The sequence below is a fragment of the Mustela erminea genome, chromosome 13 (genome assembly GCF_009829155.1).
Source record: "Mustela erminea isolate mMusErm1 chromosome 13, mMusErm1.Pri, whole genome shotgun sequence".
Classification (NCBI taxonomy): Eukaryota; Metazoa; Chordata; class Mammalia; order Carnivora; family Mustelidae; genus Mustela; species Mustela erminea.
In genome coordinates this window covers 4,686,411-4,707,272 of record NC_045626.1, presented here as the reverse complement: position 1 = coordinate 4,707,272, position 20,862 = coordinate 4,686,411, and the positions used below count along the sequence as shown (strand labels likewise).

Here is a 20,862-nt window from a genome sequence, read left to right as displayed (position 1 = left end):
TGTCTTCAAGCCAGCAACACAGCCCCTTTCAAAGTGGGGAGTAGCTCCCCACTGCAGAAGGTATGCTGCTGCTCCAGACCACAAGGGGTCTGCACTAACTCTTCTATTTGGGGATGAGCAGACGTCTCCTCGGCACCTCCATCCACCGTGGACAGCTCCGGACACATCGGACTGGCTGAGTCCCACACGACCTGACCATCCACAGAGCAGTTTGCACTTCAGCTGGACATGCTGCAAAGTTCTATTTTGTTCTAGGAAACTTTCAGAACGGGGAGCATTTGAGGCACCTGATAAATGAGTGGACACAATACTCTGCTCCTAAATGCCAGAGAACCTTACCCAGCAGCAAGCCTCCTTCTTCATCGTAGGGAAGGCGAATGCAATCCCATGCCATTGGCATTTATCTGAAAGAGGATACGGCATTATGTCCCCAATGACTGGCACCTAAAACCTCATCAAAGCAGCCAGCCACTGACTCTGCAAGGGGCTTATCTCCAGCCTCATTGCATTTGTGTCCTCTTGTGGTATTCCAGGGTTCTTAAAGGCACTGGTGTTTGTCCCTCTCGCTCAGGTTCCTGTACTGCTTTATGAAAGGGTGTGTCCTCTGAGCCCCTTCAAGGAACCTAATTCTGATGATAGATTTTCTTCTCTCACATAATAAACACATCCCCACCTCTCTTCCACCCTGAGCCTTCCTTCTGTTCTGTTCTCAATACTACACCAGGGCATTCGGGGATCTCAGCTCCTTCCTGTAATGCATTATGTATCTCAGCTTCAAGGGTGTATTCCAGCAGCACCATGGGTCTTGCCCCAGTGTCCCTGGAAGGATGCTGAATCACAAGGCAAGGCAAGTGCTCTCATGACCATAATAATCTCTTACCTACAACTTATCCAGTTCACTGCAGCCTTCATCATCAGGACACGTGTGATCCAGATCTAGAACACCATCCCCACCACCCTTTTCCCCTGGTCTTTTCCAGAACCAGAGACATACCCCAGTGCAGGTGCTATTTGGAGACACGTGATCCCAGAAACAGAAGTGGGGGTTGAGAAGAACAGAATAAGGAAAGAAAACTAACACATAGGTATGATATTGTGCTGTCCACCATTGTGGACATGAGCTCCGTCCTGCTGGAACCCCCTAAAGAATGATGTAGAAAGTGCCTCAGAATTGTTCAGAAGAAAGGAATCTTTTTCTACCAGCTCAGACTTCATTTATCAACTGTAACCCAATAGGTCAAACACATACACTGCTCTACTGTTGGGTTTGCACCTGAGCCCCCATCTCAGGCTCCAAGAAGCCAGGGAGTAGAAAGAGTGGGTCATGAGACTATGTGAAATTTCACAGGTCACGTTGTGTGGAGCGCCTTTCAACATGAATGGAGCAGAAAACAGGTCAGCAGAGAGGCTACAAGGCACAAACCACATCCGATGTAGAAGTATAGAAGCTTAGAAATAAAACCAAAAAGGCAAAAAAAAAAAAAAAAAAAGTTAGTAAGAGTCTTTGGTTCCGTCCAATTCTCATAGCAGAAGGAGTCTAATTGTGGACCTCAATGCAGCAGAAGACCCTTGGGTGCCATGAAAATTTGAGTCATGTGACTGACTCCCCTGAATTCCAGACTCGCCACGCTCACTATCTAAATATAATTTGGCCTCCACATGACTCAGCTTCAGGAGAATGCACTAGAGAGAATGTGATTTTCTTGTCCTTATGGCAATTACAATCTTCATTATAAATTAATTAGGGCAAAAGGATTTGATACATCAGGCTCTTGTGAACTATATGACTGAGTCAGCAGTCCCAGGGCCAATACCCACACACAAGATTGACTTTTGAGACTGACATGATCTTGCTGTGACCAGGGAGAGAAGTGGGAAGAGAATTTTCAGGGATCCAAGTCACTAAGGTTCAAATGAGCCTGGAGGACAGGGGCTAGTAAAATTGCATTATTTGACTTGATCTGTGTCAATGGACTATTAAATCTTAGAAGACCACAATCTATAACATCCATAGATAGTGATCAGTTTGTCATAAGCTAAAAGCCTCCTTTGAACTCTGTAGGTCAGGTCCAAGAGGAGGTAATTTGCAGTATAAAATGACTCAGATAAGAAGTGCGTGTATGTGTGTGTGTGTGTGTGTGTGTGTGTGTGTGTGTGTGTGTTAAGAACACTTAATGCAAGATCCACTCTCTGAACAGATTCTTAGGTGTTCTCTGCAGCGTTGTGAACTAGGGGCGCACAGAGATCTAGAGACGATTCCCCTGGCCTGATCGAAACTTTCTACCCACCCAACTGCAACCTGCATTTCCTCCCCCCTGGCCCCTGGCATCCACCAATCTACCCTCTGATTCTGTGCGTCTGACAACTTGACACTCCTCACGGGAGTGGAATTGTGCAGCCCTCGTCCTCTGCGTCCGGCTTCCTTCACTCAGCTCCATGCCCTCCAGGTTCGTCCATGTCATCACAAATGGCAGCATTTCCTGCTTCCCGCGCTGAGCGACACACACACCACATCCATTCATCTGTCCACGGATATTTTGGTTGTTCCTGCATCTCAGTTATGGAGAACACAGCTGCAGACAGGGGGGCCCTAATATCTCCTTGAGATCCTGATTTCAATTCTTTTGAACACCCAGATGTGGAAGTGCTGAATCATACGGCAACTCTATCTTACTTTTTTGAGGAAGTTCCATGTTGTTCCACAGCGGTTTCACTCACCCCAGCAGCGCATGAGTTTTAACTTCCCCACATTCTCACTAATACTTGTTCTCTTTGGCTGGTTTTTGACGGTTGCCTTCCTAATTTGTGTGAGATCATGTCTCATTGTGACATTGACTTGCGTCTCCTGACAATGTTCCCGACGGTTCCTGATGATATAGGACCATAGTTTCATACATGCTCTGACCACTTGTATGTTTTCTTGGAGAAATGTCAGTTCAGGTCCTTTGCTCATTTTTATATCAGGTTATTTAAGGTTTTTGTTTTGTTTTGTTTTTGGTTTTTGGTTTTTTTGTTTGTTTTGTGTTGTTGTTGTTGTTGTTGTTTTTGCTACTGAGTTGTTGGATATTTACCTCTTATCAGATACGTATGGTTTGTAAAATATCTCCCATTCGAGAGAATTTCTTTTTCACTCTGCTGTTTCCTTTGCTGTGCAGAAAGTTTTTAGTTCTTTTTAGTTCTTTTTGCAGATTTTTGCTTTTGTTGCCTATGTCTTTTGGCGATATGTTCAAGAAACTTAATCATTGCCTAGACTAATGTCATGAAGTTCTTCCCTGTTTACTAGATTCAAGTCTTACATTTAAAGCTTGAATCCATATTGAGTTGATTTTTGCATATGGCATAAGAGAAGAGGAAAAAGAATTTCATTCTTTGGTGTGGGGGTATCCAATCTTCCCAACACCATTTGCTGACAACTGATAACATTCTGGCCTCTGCTGGCCTTCAAGTGAGGCTTTTAATCAATGTGTTTACAAGCCGAGAGTACGCAAAAACAACCCAGGAAGGAATCAGAACTTATTATATGCAAAATACTACATATAAAAAAAAGGAAGGGCCCTCAAGAGCAGAGGGAAGGAGAAAACACCCCTGTGTGGTGAAGAAGTTAGTACAAGCAACATCATTTTGGGGTGTTTTATGTTCAGAGTCCTGGGGCCACAGGGCATCTGCCTTCAGAGTAGGATTTGCAATTCATATAACAGTCATGGGAGCTTGAGATCATCCTCTCTCCCCTTGCCTTCAGATTTCTTCCTTGGCCACAGGAAAAAAAAAGAAAACAAAACAAACAACTTATTTCCCAGGTCCTAATAAGAGGATTGAGGTTCTTTGGTAAGTATAGATGTTCTGTCATTTTGGTCGAAAAGGGTCCATGCGCCGGGAAAATAACCACACCCCCCTGCCTTCTACAAGCATCCCACACTCCTGGGTATTTGGGCATAAAGGGCTATTTAAGCAAGCAGTTCTCTTGCTTTTAGGATGTGAAGCGATAAACAACAGCTGTGATTGTTTAAATGCTGAAGTGGAACGGAATCAGTTTAATTAATCACAAAAGACATTTGCTGCGAGTAAGCTGCAAAGGCAAAGACACAACTGTGATCATACCAAACGGGGGGAACCAGAGAAGGGCGCTCTTCACTTCTTTGGGAGTGGTTTGAAAATACAGATGCATCTGTCTTTCTCGTTTGTTCTGGTAATTTATTGTACATATTTCAGGAGTGTATTGAATGCAGCCAACAACGTTAACCAGGTAGGAATGAATGCCAATCACAAGAATTTCAACAAGGTCGAGGGTTTCTTCCTCTATAATTCAAAATAAAAGTAGCTCTGAGACTTCTTAGGGAAGATCTGGAGAAAAACTATGATGTTAGAAAAGGAAATCCTCAGTGTCAAGATATTCTTAGGGAAAGTGTCTCATAGACGAATCTCTTTGGGTATTAGCTATCGAAGCAAGATTGCCAGATAAACTTAAAATTTCAAGGGGGAAAAACACGCTACGTGTTGCTTATCTGAAATTCAAATTTAACTGGGTGTTCTCTATCTATTCTATGTTGTACCTGGCAAACCAAGGTCACGAGTCTGACTAGATGACTCTCCCAGTAAAAGGTAACATTTCCTGAAAGAGTTGATACAACATGTATTTCAGCCAGTTCCGAGATTAACATGTATCACAAAAGAACGAGAAAGGAACTCTCCTCTGTGCAGGGTGAATTAAGGGCATCCTGAGAGTACCTGGAGGGACCTTGCTGGAGTCACCTAATGTCTTCGTGTCTCTCCGAGAGGGAGGATCTTACAGTCCAGTTAATCGTTACGTGGGTAGGCGTTACCCCTGACGTAAGCAGCAGGTGAGGTGTGTACCTCTTATTCCTGGTCTTCATACGAACTCCATAAGACACAACTTCATTGGAAAAAGTTGGACTCGGACCATCCGGCCACCTTCCCTGTGGGAGATAAGCAGGGATAGAGCAACGGAGAACTTCAGGTCACTCAGCATGAGCTGAGAAAGAGAAGGGAAGCGGGGCGCCACGAGAAAATGAGATTATTCCCATGACATTTCAAAGATTAGGCCTTGCGGAGCAGATGAGGAATGTCCTCTGTTGAAGCGGAGTGGAGAGCTGGCTGCGGAGACATGTGCAGAGAGCGTGAAGGCCCCTCTTCCTCCGGCCACCCAAGAAGCGGGAGCCTCAGGCTCATGATGGGTCTCTTGATTCCCTCATTGCTTTGCAAGGAGAGCTGAGGACTCTCCACCGGACAACCCGATCCATAGGGCAGGGACCAGGGGACTTCGCAATGGGACGATGTGGCTCCTGCGAGAAGTCGGGAGGGAAAAGCAATGGGCCCGCCCGCAGCCCCCAACCCTGTCTGCGAGCAGCGAACAGAATGGACCTGTTTGGAGATGAGCTGCCAAATCCACAGAGAAAGCCAGTGAAGGCTGATGTTTATTTCACCAACTTCTGCTTCAGGAAACTGCTAAACAAACATTTGAAATAGTCAACCTCTTCACCATCCTCTCCCAGAGTTTGTTACGGAATCCCGCAGTCACCGAGCTGCGCTTGGTCCCGCCCTGACGCTCCACAAGCAAGACAGTCTCCCTCTGGCACATTCTCTACAGCTCATTTCATCCGGATCCTGTCAGACATCGAGGACACCACGGAGATTGGCCCAACGCAGCCTCGCTGCAGCCCTCTACCCCTCCACCTCTGCAAGAGCCAGATGCCAGGCAGGGGGGCTGCCTAGAACAGAGAGCCTTAATAGAGTCCCAGCGGGGTAGGGGGAGAGTGAAAACACATTATCTGAAGACAGGTAGCTTGGCTTCTTTATTTAATGAAGGGAAAACAAAGAAATGTGCTTAACAGAGAAAGCATGCAGAACGGCCGATTCTACGCATCTTACATAGAAAAACACAGTCAAGGCTGTAGCTGACTTGTTAACCTTGACTTGTAGTTTGTCAAAAGGGCCCTTCTTAACAAGGCTGGGATTCTTGGGCTCTGCCCATAAAAAAGTGTCACTGCAGCTCTGGCTGTTGAGTGACACATGGTCTCCCCTCCTCCAAGGGGCTGGCGAGCAGCACCCCCGTGAAGGACGGGCTCCTACATGACCCCCAACTAGAAGCCAGCCCTCTACCTCCTGTGCCGGTCAGGACACGGCCCATCTGAGAGGCACCGGCTCCATCCTGCCGGCTGCAAATTGCTACGGAGCCAGGAATACCTCTGACAGACACTGCATCTGTGCTGCGGGTTTGAAAAAAAATTAGGGCAGAAGAAATTCTTAAAAATGCTTGCAGCAATTGCCATGCAGTTGGAACGCTGTGTGGGCCCCGCCCCCCTCCCTTCTTTCTTGATGTGGTCATTATGCAGCTAATGGTCTAATTAGAACATTCGTGTTGCCCAGCACTGTGCCCTCCTGGCTTTGAGAACTTCAGGTTTGCAAAGCCCTAACTTTCCAGCGTCTAACTCAGCGTTAAATGTGAAGGAGGAGTAGCACAAACTCGAGGCGTAAAGTCGGAAGGCAGCTCGGAGCGTCCCAGGCATGCCAGTGACAATCCCCGTGACCTTGGAAGAGTCAGCAAATCCCCGTGTCCCTCACACCATATTGCGGCAGGGCCTTGAGTCAATAAGCAATGAAGTTAGCGCTGCGTCCTCCTGGGGAGGTGGCCGATGAGGCATCCATCATGTCGCTCTCTCCGCCTGTTCCAAGGAGCCAGCCTCAGAGAGCTGGAAAGCGACTTCCCAGGCCCATTAGGCGTCTGTCCTGTGGCGAGGTAGCAGCTGTCACCCTGCACAGAGGCCAAGTGGGGGCAGAGCGAAAGGCGGGTGTGGAGCAAGTACCCGGAGGTGAGGCAGGGCCTTGCCTCCAAGCCCAGAGAGGCCCGGCCTTCCCCTGCTCTTTAGGACCGGCAGGCTCCAAGTCAGCCCTGAGGCTGCGGTCAGGTCCGGGGAGGCAGGAGTCAGGAACCCAGAGCCCTAAGCGCCTCGGGGAGGCTCCAGACACTGACACTGTGTTTCAGGAATAACGCAGCCCAGTGAACCCACTTTGTTTTACAAAGAATGTGCTTCCGGGATACAAAGAGAAGACAAACAATACAGAGGAGCAACAGATGAGGAGGAAGAGTACTCGCCACCCCTTCCCCTGGGCTCCATTTCCTGAGGATAACAGCTGCCACTCTCGTGTTCATTTTTCCAGATTTTTCTGTGCCGTCCAAGCACCCACACAAACATGTATCCACATAATTAATGGGTCCTTACTCTCTATACAAGAAGTAACAGGACAGGGGCACCTGGGTGGCTCAGTAGGTTAAGCCTCTGCCTTCAGCTCGGGTCAGCTGCCTTGACCTCAGGGTCCTGAGACTGAGCCCCGCATCGGGCTCTCTGCTCAGTGGGGAGCCTGCCCCCCCTTCTCTCTCTGCCTGCTGCTCTGCCTACTTGTGATCTCTCTCTTTCTGTCAAATAAATAAATAAAGTCTTAAAAGAAAAAAAAAAGAAGAAGTAATAGGACACAAATGCCATTCTGACTTTCTTCACTTCTTAGTTCCTGAATATGGTTTGAAGATGTATCACTATTTGAACGATATTTCAGTAAATGTATGTCAGTGCGATTTGTCTGTCTGAATAACGGCACCACATGCCCTGGACCCATACACCCCCCTTCATTTAATCAGTCCCTTCATGGTAGACGTGTAGGTTAGGTTGTTTTTAGACTTTTTTTCTTACAAAGGCTGTTCCAATAAAAAATCTTCACACATGTTTTTGACTTTTTGAGCAAGCATGCAGGTAGGTTAAATCCCAAGCCCTGGAACGTCTGGGCCCAAGCATAAGTGCATTTTAAATACTGTTTGCATGGGCCAAGCTGCTCTCCAAAGAAGTCATACCTCTTCATGTCTGCCCATGACAGCGGCTGAGCTCACTCTCCAAGGGGTACCTCTTCTGCAGCCAATAAAAGAGTCTGTATCAATAAAACGTAAAAGAAAAGCGTTGAAAAGGTTTACAAACACACCCTAACCAAGAGCAAGTGGCTAAATACTAAATCACAGCTTAGATTGGACAAGGTCCAAGCAGAAGCAATCTCGAGCAAAATGACACATGTTGTAGGGGAATGAGAGCCAGGCACAGGCACAGTGGTCCGCGGTCTGACCTCAGGGTGTATCTGTTCCCCTGGACTGGACTCCAAAGCCCATGCTTCATCTTTTCAGCAATTATATGCCACTGGCAAGGTGACCCAATCATTTTTCACCAGTAAAGATGCTTGTTTAATGGGAAAACAATGTTACACATCGAATATGCATTAAGCATCACAAATATACCCAAGCCGCTCACTGCTTCCATTCCCAGGGAGATAATATCTTGCATGAAAAGTTTTTACTACCTGAAGTTGAAAGCCAAACAGGATAGAGACCTCATGGGGCCTTCATTATTCATACATCTTAAGGGACACAGCAAAGGATTATTCCTTCATTTTCTTTAACTTTACTTTTGCCTTCAGAAAAGTAGGAACTGCTCTAATTAAAAAGTAAATAAAATAAACTAAAATATAAAATAAAATAAGGCAAAATAAAATTCATGTCTAAATTTGAATCAGAAGTCTATTTCCTCCTAGTATGCTTAACTAGAAACAGAATAGTTTTGTGCTGGACAGATAAAAAGCTGTCAAGCTGACATTTTATTCCCAAGATCTCTACCAAAGTTGTCGAGAAAGGCAAACAGTCATTACTTTATCCCCAGCCCTATCAAGAGCCCCATTATTTATTTCTTCCATCATTTCAAAAGCTGAATGCAAATGCTTTCTCCGGCTGCTCCACCTAGCGGATCCCGCAGACAATCGCAGCTTTGACAGCTCCCTCGAGGCCAAGCCCCAATACCGGAGAGCAATCTTCCTCCGTGTAAAAATGACATCATTTGTTTAATTTTGATAAGTATTTAATAATAGAAGTTACAATCTCAGGTTGAAATAACACCTACCCTGAAGATGAGTTTGTATTTCCCTTGGAGGGAAGAGAAACGTTGTTGTCAAGATCGCAAGAAAAAAGACTGCCTTAAGCTGGCGTGGTAACCAGAGTTCCCCGAAGAATCAATCAAGAATGTCATCGGAAAGTGACTATGAGATAGTTGGCATGGTAACTGGGACACTGAGGCCATTCTTTGTTGTCTGTGCTCACACTCATTTAGTACTCAGGAGTCATCATCCCCAGCAAGGTGGGGGGGGGGGGGGTGGGGGGGGTAAGAATGCTAATTAATAAAGTGTTGTCCAAATATTATGCACTCCCCAGCCACGGCGGCTGGTGCTGGCTCGACAGAGTGCAGACTGGTAATCGCCCTGCTTTCTAATCTAATGAGATTACCATCCTTGCGGCGATTCCACAACCAAGGTGTTCACCATTGTCTCCGGGCAGAACGACATTGGGCAGTTTGATAAACGGGGGAAGAAGCAACAGGCTGCCTCACACTCGGGGCCCTGACGCAGTGGATCACAAATGAGATGCGAGCTTTAAGCACACAAGCAATCAAGCGTGCACAGCGGGAGCCTAATGATTCCCATAAACGGCAGTTTAATCAAATGCTTTATTCCTGCCTGGAGTGAACTCGTCCACAATCCACAGATCAAATTTCACCCAGTTGCATTTTCCACCTGGTGCAGCGAGATCTCCACTCTCCTGGCCTCTCGAAGGCAAGGTCCCCCATCAACTGGGGTACACCCCCTGGGCAGCTATTTTAAGCAGGTGGCCGGAATCGGCCCCCAAATCAGCACAATGAGGATGGACCAAAGGTAATTCCAGGTAAAAACCAGATGTAAACATGTCCCCGCGGCTCAGGTTCTAACACAGAAGGATCGTGGCTCCCAACACAAACTCAGGATCCGTCTGGACAAAGAGACTCCTGTTTCAAAAGCGTGCAGACTACCAGCGAAAGGGCACCAGAGACTCTTTAGACCGATGCCTGTATACTTTTTGTCTTGGTAAAAGTTTCTGAGGCCTCAGGTGACTAAGTTGACTGTCCATAAGCCACAGTGGAAGAGAACCAGAGGAGGGGACTGGGAAACCCCCTGAGCCATAGCACGGGTCTGCTGGGGCCGCCCCAGCCAAGTTCCGGGCTCCAGGCAGCGTGATGTGCACACACTGTCTTAGCACCGCGCCAGACCCGGAGCCTGAGAGCAAGGTGTGCAGCATCTGCGGGGTGCTGCCTCCGAGGCCTGACTTCCCAGCTTACAGATGGCTGTCTTCCTCTGTGTCTTCCCGTGACCTCCCCTTGGTGTGTGTCTGTGTCCCCATCTCCCCTGAAAAGGACACCGGTCATGGGATCGTGGCTGAAGGGATTTAGGAGGTGCCACTCTGGTGCGAGAATTATTTGGGGTTAAAGGTGATGGGAAACCAGCAGCTATAGGAAAATCTCTTTACCTCCCCATAAGTGCTTAAAGTAAAGTATTTATTTCCCCTTTCGTAAAGGAAATTTCCATTAATCAAGGTCTCCGCTCCAGAAGGAGGACTACTCCCGGAGATAATTTTGTTGTCTGAGAGATTCTCATCCTATAACCAGGGAAACGCTGTCTGATCTCCTCCCCTCCCCCGCCCCAGAAACTCCAAACCCCCGCTGCTTCCTGAAGTTCAGGGTGGCGTGTGTCTCAGTCACCTGGCCACCTGCCTTGGAGTCTCGTATTTTTGTGAATCTCCCATGCATATGTGTGTAATTAAACCGATTATTGTCTCCTGCTTATCAGTTTTATGTCAACTTAGTTCTTGGACCAGCCACAAGACCAAGAGTACAAGGAAGCCTTTTCCTTCCCCTGCAGGACCCACCCAGATGACCTCGTTTTACCTCAGTTATCACTCCAGAACCTGTCTCGGAATACAGGCGCGTTCTAAGGTCCTGGGGGGTGGGGTGTCAGGTTTTCAACAAAAGAATTGGAGGGGACACAACTGAACCTACAGTCATTCCCTCACATGTCCTGGGAACCTGGAAAACAGGGGAGAGAAGATAACTAAAGACGGTGTGGGGAGAGAATCCCTCCCCAGGAAATGTGGGGTGTCGGCACAGACCACCCGTCTCTGAGAGCGCCCGAGAAAGGAGGCTCAGGGAGTCTGAGTGGAAGGTGTTAGCACCCTGTTCTCTGGTACCTCAGAAGCAGACAGGGAAGAGAGGTGGCCACCGAAAGGGTGAAGAGGACCTTCTGAGACTCTGCAGGAGTCTGGTTTCTCTCTGCCAGGAGGACCAGGACTTCCCCAGACACTCCGCTACCACTTGCTGGGGAAACAGGAGGAAAAGCAAAATATCCTCCCAACCCAGAAGCCCTCTCTGCAAAGGCAGAAAGAAAACACTATTATTACTGAGTTAGCTTGAAACTACCACGTGACAGGCATCACAGGCAAACCGCCAAGAAATGCAAAGACAGAAAGAAATCTCACCCAGAACATGGCCACGCAGATACCACATACTACACGCATGCTCTCAAGGGACACGATAACTAGTCCTCAAGCAGAAGACTTGACAGCCCCGTTTGTCAGGCAGAGTTCATCCTACTCTAGCCTGGTCCTAGGGTGACCACCTGTGTTGGTGTTCGCTAGGCAGCTCTGTTCAGAGGGAAAACAACCTTCTCCTACCTTATGAGAGGAGGTAGCTTTGCAACGTGGAGCAAGCTCCCACAAGAGTTAGACTTCGAGTCCCCCAACAGGGACTGGGAGATGGGGTGCTTCCTCCCTTCCTGGTGCTTGAGAAAGGCAATCCCGGGTCCCAAAGCGCACCAGAGACCTATCTAGTCTGCAAAGGGGTTTATATACACTTCAGAGAGAGGAGAAAGAATTTACAATGACACATCCTCTAAGGTAACTAGTCCAACACAGAAAGGAACGGGATGGAAGTCTTCCCCTGATTTCCAACAGGGAGAATCAGCTTCTTAGTTCTTACTTGTACTTGTCCTTTGCCCTTGTTTAAAGGCTCTGCCACATCCCCTCAGCAGACGGTGGTGGCCATGGACACTGTGCCCCAGGTGTTGGGGGGACATGAGGCACGGACAGGACCCCAGTAGGGATCAGCTACACCTCCTTGGAAAGCCCTCAGCGGGCACGGGGGTGACATCACCACTGCTAGGAAGGATGGAAGTTAGGGAGGGAGCATGGAAATTGGTCCATGATGATGGTGACGTTCAGGGGATGCCTGCAGTCGTTCAAGACACAAGCCTTACACTGAACACTTAGAGATTCTGAACAAAATAAAACCAGACCTGCGTGGGGACAGGGCTGCCGAGAGTCGGCATCCACCCAGTGGGTCTGGGCTCTCCCAGGTGTCTCGGGGCCACCATCCATGGAAGGGGCTGCATGGCTCCTTCTTCCCCAAGGCAGGCGAAAGAGAGACAGAGACAGAGAGAGATAGTTAGAGAGAAAAGCCATAAATAACACCGGGAATCAGCTAACTAATCCCTGGAGGGCAGCAGGGATTGGCAAATGCGTTGTGCTGAATCCGAGACATTCAGTGAAAATTAACGAATTCTTCTAAGGTTGACGAGGGAGTTCAGAGGGTCACACACAGCCTTTACTATAAGCTCGTTAGATACACACACGGTGCTCAAGGTATGTCTTCCTCTCCAGACGGAAGCCCGGATCCCAAACGCCTCTTTTAAAATGGCTTCCGCCTAAAGAAATAAAGAAATAAATAAAAATAAAATGACCTCTGCCAATTCTTGAAGATGTTTAAGACAGGAATCACAACTTCTAAGTTATCTTGTGAAATGCATGAAAAATGTTTTTTAAAAAAATCAGATTGTTAAGTTTCTAAGAACACAAATAGAAAATATTTGCTTGCCTCCCCCCCCCAGCAAATTTCCCCGTATTTAGCTTAGAATCCACTGGGCACATTAAGGCAACGGGCCCGCAGAAAACCCCGCATTACAAGGTGGTGAGCCGATGCGCGTCTCCCACCAGCTGACTGTGGGCTCAGACGCCAGCTCTCTGCCCATAGCCATGGCCCAGGCCTTAATGGCCTCCCCACTCTCGGTCCGCGCCCCCCGCTGTGAGTCAGGGTGACAACACAAATCATGAGGTTCTCAGAAGGCCTGAGTGAAACAGTATCTATTTTGTGAGTTATAGAGAATATTATTTAAGAGTTCCTGGCAAGTATGTAGTAAATGCCTCATTGGTAAATGGTGGATATTGAAATTGCAAATATCCTTCTATGTGATAAAATGTCTAGTACGCTTACATTAAACACATACGTGGACATTTTTTTTTTTTTGAAAATGTGTTCCTTTACCCTAATCCCACTACAGACACTGCTCAGTTTCTCTAAGAATCTGTACTGAAATACCTTGATGATGGGGTTTGTCTTCATCTTTTCAGAAAGCATGGGTTTTTTCCTGCAATTCTGCATTTGTTAATCGAATCTCAGTTTTCTTCTTCCCTTTCCTCAGACCGTCCCCTGTGTGTTGGTGTTCACTCGCTCCAACAGCCGCCGCTTACAGCCTTCTTTCTTTGACTAATCCCACAATTTCATGAATATCGAAATAACCTCATCTTCAAAGTGCTGAGCGTTAAAATTGAATTCGGATAAACACGGATACCTAAAATAGAGGTTAGGAAGAAAAGGGGATGATCAAAGGAAAAGCCCACGTACTCTGAAACCGTACCGTGGATTCTTGGCACCTCACCGGGAGTGCTCAGCCCCCGGGGACATCGGAGGCCACAGCAGAGTCTAAGAAACATGAGGTGCGGAGTCACCGCTCCCAGCCCCTCCCCCCACCTCCCAGGAACTGGGATGCCAGCAGGAGGATCAGGAGGGGCCTCTGGTTCAAAGGTTTACAGGCTGATGCAACCAGAAGGCAGAGACCTCTCCTCATCTCATGCAGAGCCCTCCCTCTTTGTGGGGAGCCAGACTTCACAAGGGCAGGAGACACAACTTCGCTATCGTCTCTGGCACAGACACCCCACAAATACCTCTTCCCCTCTCCACTAGCCAAAAGCAAACAAACAGAATGTCCCCTTTTGAGTCAACTCCTAGTGGCTTCTGTTCACACAGACACGACGGTTTAAGCTGCAGCTGAAAAGTTCCCTCTTCTAATAAAACCTTGTTCACTTGAAATAAACAGGGGTTAGTTTTCCCCACATTACAGGCCATTTAAATAAAACATTATCTCAAAATGAATTCTACACCTTAAATTAACAAAATATTCTCAGTGTTTTTTAAGCCAGGTACTACGTAGAAGGCGTAATGGCTAAAATCAACAGTGACCTTACCTGAAAGCTTATCATCTGGAAGAAAAATAAGACAAAAACACAAAAACTGTGTCACCAAGAGTTAAAGTTGACTAAGATTTGGAAAACAAGAGACAAGGGAAATTGGTCTCCACTAATAACTGCAGACAAATCCAAAGCAAAGCCTGTATTCTGGGGCAGGAAAAATATAACAGGCTCCATACTGGGGTGCTGAGCTGTCCCAGTCCACCAGGGATGTTGCCATGAGCCCTGACGTGAGCTGCCTGGGGCCCAGCAAAAGGGACCAGAGCAAAACTTAAAGAAACCCTAGTTTGAGGACAAAGATTATGGATGGAGAAAGAGTTGAGAGAGTTAGAAGAATCAGTGAGATCTGGTGACCAATGAGCCAGTGAAGGAAAGAGCTTTGGAAAGACAGAGTAACCAGTCATGTTGGCTGGGGTGGGGTTGGGGGGTGACTCAGGAGAAAAAAAAAAAAAAACACGTTTTTAGTGATTGTATTTATGGACCGTATTTAGTCCATAGTCCGTGGGAGAGCCAATCCATGGCGTCTGTCTTCTTAGTGATAGTGGCAGCCAGGTTCCTGGTAACTTCCGGTGAGCAGGGAAGGCTCAGCACAAAAAGAAACCCAGAGAAGGAGCCAGAGAGATGCCCAGCTGCAGCGAGTCTGTTTGACCATTCACAGACTGGAGAAAAGCTCGGTGTACAGCCGGCCCATTTCAAGGTGAAACCGTGTCACCAAACAGGGAGTTGACACGGTTGTAAGCCATTAGACAGCAATCCCACCATCCAGAGGTGACGGGCGTGAATATCCTCGCAGGCACGAAGAACAGTGGAGTGTAGTAAACTAAACGACAAGGGCTGAGTTTAGGGTGTTTACCACATGTGCTTGTTTTCAACACAAGTTCACATTATTTAATGTGTAATAACTACTACGTTTAAAAACCTGCTTGCATTCCGAATTCCTGAACAGGTAACGTGCAGTACTCAAGCATTGGTACAAGCGGGTCCCAGCACACCACAGAACGGGATAGAATTGATTGTCAGATAGCAACGTTTCCCTTTTTTTGTGAGTAAATAGGTAGCCATGGCCTCCGGATGCTCACCCCTCTCTGGAACCTGCTGGACCTTCCCATGATCCACAGACTAAAGAGACAATTCCCAGGAGAGGTAGGTCTTCCTCTCCAAGATCTCTGCCCACAAGGGTCCCCTCCAAGTGCCCCGTTTCTCTGCACCCCAATCACGACCTATCCTGAATGTCACCTTACATAGGCGTACACGCCTATGTTTGTGATGAGAGAAACCCCGAGTACCAGCTGCACACGCAAAAACGTATTTTCATCTCCCAGCACTCACCTCCTACTCTGTTCCCTTTGAGGTCAGATGCAGAACAGCCTAGTAGCGGCTCTCATCACCCAGAACATTCCTTCCCAAAGGCTACCAAGTGGCCAGTGGAGTCTGTCACCTTACGCTGAGACAAGCTCTTGAAAATCACCAAGGAAGGAAATGGTTTTGAAAGGTTTGCTCAGAAATTCTAAATTCCCACCAACTCTACGTAAGTTACTCACCAAGAAAACTGTCTTAAGCTACGACATCCGTGGGCCCCCGTCAGCTCTGGGTGAGGAGAGGGTCCGTGGTGGAGCCTGTTTCCTCTCCTGGGGCTTCAGTTCTGAGGCCAAGCACCCAAGAAAACAGAACAAATCAGGCCAAAGAATGGTTGAAGAAACAGTGATGAAAATAATTAAAGTTCTTGGTACAGAAGAACTCAGTTATCAAGGGACATGAGTCAGTAGTAAGCTGAAGCCAAAAATGAAAGAGAAAAAAAAAAAAAAAAGCCTGCCTTGGGGCATTGCTGGAATTCTTGCTTACTTTAGGAAAGTTCTCTTTTCAAAGAACATCTTGAATCTGTAAAAATTTGAGCAACAAGGAAATGCAGCAAAGAGAGAGCTTTGCAAGAATCTCTACTTTTGATAGCCTCAGCAAGTACAGTTCAAGAAGGAGTCGGCGGGGGAGGGAGAAGTTGGTCAGGGGAGGAAGGTAAGATGAGGGTCCTTGCTCTGGTTAAACTAGTCTCTGGCTAAGTGACCCCATGACAATCGCTTCTCAACTCTGGGCCTCATTTTTCTCAACTATCAGGAAGAAAAGGTGGCGATCCATAACACAGAGCAGAGTTTATCCTCAAGAGAAAACAGTTTTCCGTATCTTCAGGATCTGTCCCCGACGCGCTGAAATGAATGGTGTTGCAGTTCAAACTGCAGATCAAACTTGAGATCAAACAGGTGAATCAAGCAAGTGAACACCTCCTTGTATCTCTCCTCTGATAACCCGTTCTAACTTAGCAGCTCAAGGCCCATATGTATCTGAAGGGCTCTAATATGCAGTCTTTGGTTAACAAGATTACAACAGAGAATGTGAATGGGCGGGGGGGAGGGAAGCAAAGACCCAGTGGTGAAACCAGGGGCTGCTGGCCTCATCCCCAGAGCCTTGCACCCTTTGAAGCACTGCAGACCCCTGCTTGGAAAGGCCTTCACCCGAACAGACGCCTGCCTCGCACAATCCACGTTCTCATCACTTGCTCCAACCTGTGTCGGCCAGGTCGTGCCCTTGAACATCATGATTTAGAAGCATTCTCCCTACTTTACAAAGATTAAATACGACACAAAAGACCTAGTCCTACTTGGTGTTTGTTTCTGCTGTTTTTTAACCTGGACATAACTTCACTGAGTCGTCGTCTTGAGCCACAGAATGACGATCCTGCCGAGACTCTTCTGTCGTTTAGGGAAAGCCAAATTCCACCAAATAGACTTTGAAGAGTCCCTTGAAGTAAACGTAATTTTAGAAATAGGAATGTAAGGAGAACAAATGGTCAGTGTATCTAAGATCCCTTTCCCATCCGTCCTGACAGTAGGTCCAAGGGCATAAACCAGAGTGCTAATCGCCCTATCGGGGGAGCAGGGTCCTTCAATGCCATCCATTGCACCAGCTCAGGGTGAGGCAGGACCTCACTGGCTCCTCCCCAGCTCTATGCTCAGGGTCTGCTCCCGCCTCAGGCGAATCCTGCTAACTGGTCGCAGCTGCACTAGCCACAGGCAGGTGACCTTGACAACTTTAGTTGGAAAGAAAATCTTCCTGAAATAGTGCTGGGGAAGAGCTCTGGGGAAGGTTGTCTTCATAACGTGACCCTAGAGCTGGTCATGAAGGAAACCCCTCTTGGCAACAATTTCTTCAAAGAGGCAGGATGGAGGTAAAGGGAGAGGAAAATTCGTCCCCATGCACAAGGCCGGTAGAACAAACCTAATATTTACAGCATACGGCTTTTGACATGAAGTTCCTGCTGATAATTCATGGAGAATCATTACAGGCTGAGAAGCTGTGCAAATGAGTTGTTTTCAAAGGAAATTTTTTTTGAAGTTTGAATGACTGCAAACTGATTAATATGATCCCTTACACGGCTTTTTTTTTTTTTTTAATCATAATTCTCCTTAGATCTTCCCTCTGAAACAAAGTTTTGAAACACTAAGTCTGCAGATCACAGGCATCCTCCATTCTGCACAGATGGTCAGCCAGGGACCGAGCAGTGGAACATGGGTGTTTCTCTCGCATGTTGATTAGAGGACATGCACCCCAACCCTTGGAAATGCTTGAAGCTTTCCAGAGCTTTAAGCAAGCAAATGACACTGATTCTCTAATGGTACATAAAAGAGAGGGTCGCGAGCACTAGTAGACATTAAATTGGCTGACACAGGTGGACCAGACTGTGAGCACATGTGGACATAGCACATGGGCACGTGACCACACCTCATGCTGTTGTATAGTAAGTTCTTGAGCATGAATTTTCCAGGTATCTTAAAAAAAATAAATAAATAAAAAACTTTTAAGAAAAGCATATTGGGCTTTAAAAGTTTCAGAGAGAATAATATTAATCAGAAATTAAATGCCAGCATAGGTTTCCTAGGGAAATTTGGAGTCAACTCAAGCAGGCTGACATTTAATTTCATACACAAAGGCCTCATTCCAAATGTCTCAGAGCTCATCACAATGTCAGTGCATGGTGGGAGTAGGGAAGGTGCCAGAAGATGCTGAAGAAAAAGAAAAATCTACAAAGACTCATAAGGGAATGCCTATAAAAATCCATGCGCTTCTATGGTAGGTCAGTGATACAAATTTTAGTATAAAATTTCCACTGGTTCCACTTTCTTAGAACGTATACTGTTAGAGGAGATGAGTAGAATGTCTGACAGAGCTAAGGTTCATAAATACTGAGCAGCTAGCTGCCCCAAAACATGGAACCAGGGGGATTCCCACCAGAGCTCAGACTCCTCCCTCTGTCCTAGGCCATGACACCACCTGTAAGTGGATGGCTGGCAGTGGTGTGGTGGGTAGAACATTCGATCTGGAATTCTAGCACCAGGATCTCTACCTCAGGATGGCTGCAAACCAGCTCCAGACCTCTGCAAGACACCTGAGTTCTACGAGCTGAGGCTGTCCCATTTGGAGAGCAGGATGGCAAATGGTAGGCAGGGGTGATGAAGAGGATATGTACCCACAAGGCAGTCACTCAATGTGCTTCAGGTTAGCAGAATACTCATGTTCTTCTAGGATGTCAGTTTGGGGCATTAGGCATGGAATAGGCAAGATGTCAAAGTACCTTCCACGTAAAGATCATCAGAGAAGACCACAGATGAGGAAATTAAGGCAGAGAGAAGATAATTAACTAGCTGAAGGTCACAGAAGTAGTAAATGCAAAACCCAGGGTTCAAATCCAGGCAGGCCAACTACAAGGTCCATCCCTTTGACCATAATATACAGCAAATATTATCGAGGAAATTAAGATAACCAGTTTTATTTTTAGATCAGCTAAATTATAAATGGGAATTTGGGGAGAATTGGGAATTCTGATTGGAAGCAAATGTGATAAAGTTTAGTATGATGCACTTTTGGGTCTTTAAATAACTAGATATCCTTAAATCTTGTCCTGGGATCTAGCAGTTGGAGCAGAATTTGGGGTCAGAGAGGAGGGACACTGTGGACAGTGGGCCAGTGAAGTTGACCGGTCATCAGCAGAGCACACCTCTTTTATGATGATATTAATTTTGTGTCAACTTAACTGGACCATAGGGTGCCAGATATTTGGTTAAGCATTATTTCTAGGCGTAGCTGTGAAGGTGTTTCCACACGAGATAGACATCTGAATCCATAGATTGAGTAACAAAGAATGCCCTTCCCAGTGAAGGTGTGTGTTGTCCAGTATGTCGAAGGCCTGAATAGAATAGAACAAAGGACGGAGAATTTCCTCTCGCTGTCTGACTTCTTGAGCTGGACATTAGTCTTCTCCTGTCCTTGGTCTAGGACTTCTTCCACCAGCTTTTCTGGGTTTCTGGCTTACAAATTGTATATTGTGGAACTTCTCAGTCTCCATAACCACTTGATCCATTCCTTATAATACATCTCTTAGGAGAGAGAGAGAGTGAGCTATAACTTGGATTTGGGACTTTAGGACACTAGTGCATTAACTATAATTCCTAATCAGGGCTGGGATGGGGTGGGGATGAAACAAAGCATGTAAAGTTTTTGATAATCAACTATGTTGACATACAGAAAGTCATAGGCATAAGGTTCAACTTGATTGAGGCTCTTTGGAATTGACCTCCGCCCAATGGAGTAGACGCCTCCCCTGAGAGCAGAATTCAGGCTCCTCAGACTCCCCTCCAGCACCCAAAAATCCCTCAGAAGGCTGCCATTTCTCGGTGCACCCTGGGCTCCAATGGGACCCTCCCATCTGGCCTGCCTCAAAACTCCCAGTTTTGCCCGGAAACTAGTTTGTAACAAGCAGCAGAGCTTGCCAATGCCTGTCTGAGAAAAAAATCAGTTTTCTATCCACATCCCTAAACAAATAATAATAATTCATTTCATGTTAGGTATGTTACCTGCTCTCTCAGAACTCAGTTGAAAAATACCCAAACTCATTTCTAGAGAAAAACTTTGCAGAAATGCCAGGTGGAGATGTGGTTTGGTACAAATGTGTCCCTTAAGTACTGTGCACTCCTCTTCTGTAAACACTAAGTTTACTTTGTGCTGCACCCAGGGTCTCTTCCTGAGAGCTACGACCAACTACCACTCATGAGTCAAGACACTCTCAGAGTCCACTCACCTGTCCTCAGGCAGTTTGCTGCCTCTACTTACTTTAGCCTCTCCCTCTTCATGTGTTGGAGCTCCAGACTGAAAATCTCTGGCTAATAAAAATCTGTGCAGAAGGAATTCTTCCTCATGGATGTAACCTTAGTATTTTCTCTTTTGACAGAGAAATCAGCCCAGCACCCTAAAGATGTTGTCTAGAGAAACATTTGGCCCTCTGGCCTCCCATGTGAGACATATGCCAACAGTTCTAATAGCAGACAGAATGCCTTGCCCCATCCTGCCCTGCCAGGAAATAATCCCCAGGCCTAAATATGAAATTGGTATTGATCTGATGCCGTTGAACTTATGTCTGCTGTTTATGAGAGAAGAGTACTTGTTCCATGAGGCAGACAGTGATCTGTTTCACTCTAACGAGAGAGCAAGACCTAACAGGTATAGAGAAAGATTTTATCTTCTGTTTTCTAAATCGAAATAGCCTAGGGCTCTGCACTCCTTCCAGAACAATCTCTACAAGAGGGGTGCATCTTCTAGATGTGTCTCCT

At 46.7% G+C, this 20,862-nt stretch overlaps 1 long non-coding RNA gene across 1 annotated transcript; it reads right to left on the bottom strand.

Annotated features, from left to right (window-relative positions):
* Nucleotides 1–5,790: 5,790 nt before the first annotated feature.
* Nucleotides 5,791–15,904, bottom strand: LOC116571352. The gene is made up of 5 exons (XR_004277853.1): nucleotides 15,751–15,904; nucleotides 13,281–13,533; nucleotides 11,099–12,609; nucleotides 7,862–10,937; nucleotides 5,791–6,769 (listed from the first exon to the last, which is right to left on the bottom strand). It is a non-coding gene; the product is annotated as an uncharacterized LOC116571352 (long non-coding RNA).
* Between the last annotated feature and the right edge of the window lie 4,958 nt (nucleotides 15,905–20,862).